This window comes from Callithrix jacchus, chromosome 11, assembly GCF_049354715.1.
Source record: "Callithrix jacchus isolate 240 chromosome 11, calJac240_pri, whole genome shotgun sequence".
Classification (NCBI taxonomy): Eukaryota; Metazoa; Chordata; class Mammalia; order Primates; family Cebidae; genus Callithrix; species Callithrix jacchus.
In genome coordinates, this window is record NC_133512.1 from 119,503,259 (window position 1) to 119,509,258 (window position 6,000).

General features: G+C 36.0%; 1 protein-coding gene across 1 annotated transcript in view; it reads left to right on the top strand.

Annotated features, from left to right (window-relative positions):
* Positions 1-5,526, top strand: part of LOC128928470 (uncharacterized) — a 124,920-nt gene extending 119,394 nt beyond the window's left edge. The window contains exon 7 of the mRNA XM_078343859.1: positions 4,289-5,526. The gene's annotated coding sequence lies outside the window, so the exon portion shown is untranslated. The remainder of the gene's footprint in view (positions 1-4,288) is intronic.
* The last annotated feature ends 474 nt before the right edge of the window (positions 5,527-6,000 follow it).

Sequence of the window (6,000 nt, forward strand, 5' to 3'; positions counted from 1 at the left end):
AGGATTACAGGCATGAGCCACTGCTACTGGCCCCAGTTGATTTTTCTACAGTTAAAATAATTTTTCTTCCTGGAATAATCTAACTTCATCTGTATCAGTTACTTATTGCAGCAAAACAGAGAACCCCGAATCTCAATGTCATGTACATCAGTATTTATTCCCAGAAATCTTGAGTCATCTGGGTGCTGGCTGATCTAGGCTGGGTGGCTTTGTTTCAGGCTGTGGCAGCAGGGGCACCTCACCCTCATATTACATGCATGTGGCTATACTGGGACAACTGTACATGTCTCTCACCCTTCTTGGATCAGTAGACGAGAAAGGGCATGTGCTTTTCATGGCATGGCAAGGCACTATCAGGAAACTAATGTTGATCTAGTACTATTATCTAATACTCAGACTTCATCTAAATATCACCACTGGCTCTCTAATAGCCTATATTTCAAAGGAAAAATATTTTTCTGGTCCTGGATCACAATTCATACCTCAGTATTGCATTTACTTGTCATATTTCTTTAGTCTCTTTGACCAGGAACATATGCTCAGTCTTTCTTTCATGTTATTAATATTTATGAAGAGTACAGGCCATTTCTTTTCTATACACCCTTTTGTGGCTATCTTGTAGATATTCATTTATTTCATAAATATACAAAAAATTCTTTAAATTTTTAAAATAGTCTAGGCAGGTTTTAAAAATACAGTTGAAACATATGTTTCTCCCACTTAGATATTTCATCCATTTACATTTATTTTTATAGTTATTAATATTTTTGGATTTATTTCTACTATCTTGTCTTGGGCTTTTTATTTGTCCTACCTTTTTGGTTTCTTCCTCATTTTTTTTCTTGCATTCTCTTGGATTGAGTATTTGTTTTTCATCCATTCTATTTTCCTTTTTTTTTTTTTACCAAGTTAGAAGCTATATACTTTGTTTCTAGTCTTTTAATTGTTATCCTACACATTTTAGCAAACATTTGGCTTTTCACGTGCTAAAGCCAATCATGTTGTCACCCTTATCTCTAGCAATACAATTATCTTAAAATGCGTGAACTCTAATTATTTCATTCCTGTCATGCATTTTAGGTTTATTTTATCTTTGTTTTAATCCCACCAAATAATAATAATATTATTATTTTATCTCTATGTTTATTTTATCCATATATTTATCTCAATGTTTATTTAGTTTTATCTATATACTTAATGTTTTTCAATTGATAATTTCTTTTTGCATCTCAGATCTTTCATCTGGGATCGATTTCCTTCTGCATAAAATATGTTCTTTAGAATTTCCCTTACTGAGTATCTATCTATTGATAGCAGTCTGTTAGGATATATTTGTTTAAAAATATTTTTCTTTGTCCCATTTTTTGAAACATGTTTCACAATGTGTACAATTCTAGGCTATCAGCTATTTTTTTTTTCCCTCAGCCCTATATTGCTCTGCATTCTTCTGGCCTTTAGTGTGTCTGTCTCTGTTCTTCAGCTAAAGTTTAGTTGTCTCTTCTCTCTGGCTGTTTTTCAGATATTTCCCTTGTCTTTGTTATTTATAGTTTCCATGTGATGTGTGTAGCCATGAGTTTCTTTTTATTATTAAGCTTGGAATTCACTGGGCTTCTTCAACCTGTGGAGAATTGTTCTATTATTTGTGAAAAATTTTCAGTAACCATCAACGCAAATATTATTTCACTTATCCTTTTTCTCTATTGTCCTTTTAGAGCTCTGGTTTGACATGTCTTTTGATCTCTGTTTTATAATTGGTATCATGATCATTCTATGCTACATTCTGGGTGATTTATTTGGATCTATCTTTCAATTTTACATGTCAACTTTTTCTCATCTGTTTATTGCGTTTTAAACTTTATTGTATTTTTTTATTTTTAGAATTTGTTTTTTTTAATCTGCTTCATTTCTATGGTGTCTTTCCCTTTTCTTGTATTTTAACTCACTTTTAAAATTATGTAGACATACAGCCTTTTAGACATTTTTTAAAAGGTCCATTCTATTGGCTTTTGCTCTTGATACTGTTCTCTCCCTCTCTCTCTTTCTCTCTCTCTCTCTCTCTATCTCTGTGTGTATGTATGTATGTGTGTTTGGCTGTATCCTCACCCAAATTTCATCTTGAATTGTAGCTCTCACAATTCCTAGGTGTTGTGGGAGGGACCTGAGGGGAGGTAATTAAATTGTGGGGCTAGGTCTTTGCCATGATGTTCTCTTGATAGTGAATAAGTCTCACGAGATCTGATGGTTTTATGAAGAGGTGCTCCCCTGTGCACGCTCTCATCTTGCATGCTGCCATGTAGACATCCCTTGCTCTTCTGCCATGTTTGTGAGGCTTCCCTAGCAATGTGGAATTGTGAGTTCATTAAACCTCTTTTCTTTACAAACTACCAGTATTGAGTATGTCTTTATTAGTAGCATGAGAACATACAAATACAGTGTTTACTGTGGCATCATAGTTTTGTGAACTATTTTGCATGAATTCTTTCAGATTGTGATAAAACTAATATTCCAAAGAGGATTGAATTTGTTTCTTCCAGGAACCTGGGGGAACTGCCAGCCCAGGACAACTTTAACTGACTTATTGGCTTGAGATTTCTTGGCCAAGAAGTGTGAATTTGGCATGCAGAACTGCATGAAGACTGACTTATGGTTAATATCTTTAGAGACAAGTCCCACTCTTTCCAATGCTAAATTTCTAATTAGGCAATCTTGCTTTTTTGGTGGCTTGGGTGGCAGAATGTTTTCCCACTTCACTGTTATGTGGAGGTGTGGCCCTTTGCAGCCTCAGTTTTATAAAGGGAGACCTTGAGTGAATCTTAGGCTTTATTTTCTCTATTCTATAGCTTTACAGAGCTGGAAAACACAAAGATGAAGTACATGCAGTTTGAAAAATGATCTGCATGGCACAAGATGGCTTTATTTCTTTGATTATCTCTTCAGGTGTACTTTCATTGAGTTCCCTTTACTAATTAGATAGGTAACTAATGTATTAAAATCTTTTTATTGTATTTTACCCAGGATTTTAATTTGTTTTCTGCAGGAGGACCAAGCAGATACTTTATTCATCATACTGATGGAAACAGAAGTCCAGATATCAATTTGAAATATACTGGGGAAAACTTTACTAATAACTAGTTAGCAATTGACAACCAGAAAGTGAAATGTCTGGTAATGCTTTTGATGGGGTTAGGGCTAGGGTTAGTAATAACTGTAGGGATAATAATCATAGCAAACACAAATATTGTAAATATGTAAGAAAAAGAGCAAAGCGGTACCCAATCAGTATTTTTTTTTAAGACACAGGTTCTCATTCTGTCATCCAGGCTGGGGTGAAGTGGCATGATCTTAGCTCACTGCAACCTGAAACTCTGGGCTTAAGCAATCCTCCCACGTCTCTCTATTCTGCCTTCCATTGTTATTTACCTTAATTTTTTTATCTTCTCTCTTAGAATGTAAGTTTCTTGGATGCAGACTCTTACTCTTAAGTGTGTTCCCTCCAAATGCCAAAACCAGTGCCAAATACATGTGCTGTAGGTACAAGGAAAGCACCAGATAGAATATAATTTTTAAAACCATCTATTTATTTATTTTTTGGAGACAGGATTTTGCTCTCTCACCCAGGCTGGAGTGCAGTGGCATGATCATAGCTCCCTGCAGCCTCAAACTCCTGGGCTCAAGCGATTCTCCCACCTCAGCCTCCCAGGCAGCTGGACTACAGGTGCATACTACAGGTGCCCAGCTATTTAAAAAATTTTTTTCCTGTAGATATGAGGGTCTTGCTATGTTGTCTAGGCAGATCTTGAACTCCTGGCTTCAAGTGATCCTTTCTCCCCTGTCTCTTAAAGTGTTAGGATTACAGGTGTGAGTCATTGTGCCCAGCCCCATCTGTTGAATTGAATTGAATACACTGGCTTGACTATGGAGCACTCCTTTTTTCAGTGTTAGTGCAAACGAAATTATGTATGGAGATATAATTGTTTGGGGGAAAAATACGTGGCTTATATGTAAACAGAATTTAGAAGCCTTTGCAGAAGACAGAGAATCATTATTCAGAAAGTAGGTGAAAAAAAATCATTGATTCATTATTGTTAACCTTGTGCCTAAGTCTTTGTATATAGAGCTAAGTTAAATTTTGCAAGATTATTGTCATGAAAGAGAATTAGAGGAATTCTTCTAGGACAGTTACTCATGGAATACATGAAAATTTCACAATTTGAAGTCACCCAAGAGCAGCTTAAATTTAACATGACAATTTCTCAAAATATTCTTTTCTTTTTTTTTTTTGACACAGAGTCTTACTCCGTCACCAGATGCCAGGCTGGAGTGCAGTGACATGACCTCGGCTCACTGCAACTTCCACCTCCTGGGTTCAAGCAGTTTCCTGCCTCAGCCTCCCAAGTAGCTGGGATTACAGGTGCGTGCCACCACGCCCAGCTAATTTTTTTTGTATTTTTAGTAGAGACAGGGTTTCACCATGTTGGCCAGGATGGTCTCGATCTCTTGACCTTGTGATCCGCTCGCCTCGGCCTTCCACAGTGCTGGGATTACAGGCGTGAGCCACCGTGTCCGGCCTCAAAATACTATTTTTTAATGTGAAGACCCCAGATTAAACGCAGTCATTTCTGCAAACAGCATGTCTCTTCATTTTTGCTTCCGTTAAGTCTTTATGTTTTAAAATGTCTTTGCTTTCATGTGGGACATCACCAGCAGCCTTGTGGCTGGGAGAATTGCTGCTGCTGCATCACAGATCCTGCCTTTTTATGCTCTTGTTCAGGTATAAAGCACCTTGTATTTGCAGAGCTCTTTTAACTTTTTCAAAGTCTGTTTACATCCTTTATGCTTACAACTCTGTGAAGTAGGAAGCATGGGTTTTTCTACCCACCTTGTACAGATAAGAGCAGCCAGCCACAAAGAGGTTAAATGATGGGTTAAAGGCAGCAGCATCCTCCCACTATCCCATGCTGTTTTCCTTCATAGGAAATTATGTGGTCACACAAGTTCTCCTGAAACAATCACTGAGCAAGGCTAAGCACAGCTGCTTGATTAACTTGTGTGATTGTTGTCTGTGGCATGGACAGAGGGCTGCAGAAAAGCGAATTAATTTGTTCAGAGGAAGCTTGTGTATGAGTTCATGTGTTTTATCTACTCTGTCATTCAAACTCTGTGGACAAGTCAGTTTTCATGACTTTCGATTATTGAATTGAGACTTACTTGTTTTTCAAATGCTTTGGATATCTGTTCACTTAATTTATGCCAGATGCTTTCCTACTGCTTACCTGCCATCTGCAAAATAACATTTTGATATGAAGATTTTAGTTTTAAAATTGTTTTGGGCTCTCAGGTCAAAAACTTGCAAGACTGGTTAACTTGCTTTTTGTTCATAGCAAAGTAAACATACTTCTGGCTGAAAAGCAGGGACTTTTTCAAATCATTTGCTTCATCTAGAATAAAATGTATGAATTATCCCAATGGTTATGATGATGTGATTAAAAAATTGGGGGAACAAATAAAGGATAACCTGTTCACATTTTCTTTTTCTTTTGATAATTTCTATACAAATCATTCTTAAAGGGTGAGATTTTTCATTGTACATTAGGCAGAGCCTTATTCCTTCTATTTTACCTGAGATTTCCATTTACATTTTTAATCCAATTTTCTAGCATGTTTTCACAGTTTTGTCATTTGAATCAATTTCATTTGTCAGGATTAGCATAAACAATAATGTTTTCTATGAATAAGAACTTTAATTCTAAAATATGTTTTTGACTAATGATGAACTTATCTTAATTCTTTGATAATTCTTATTGTTTTCCTCCAGACCATATAAGTTTGTTTCTGTTTTTTCTCCATTATGATGCTCTAAATCAAGATGCGAATCAGAATATTCATTTTTAATATAAAATCGCTCTTACCTTTTTATGTTTCCACTAGCTGTATTCAATTGATTCACTTAAAATGATTTCTGGTTTTAGTTTTTGCAGAAGGAGAGTAACAAGGTGAACT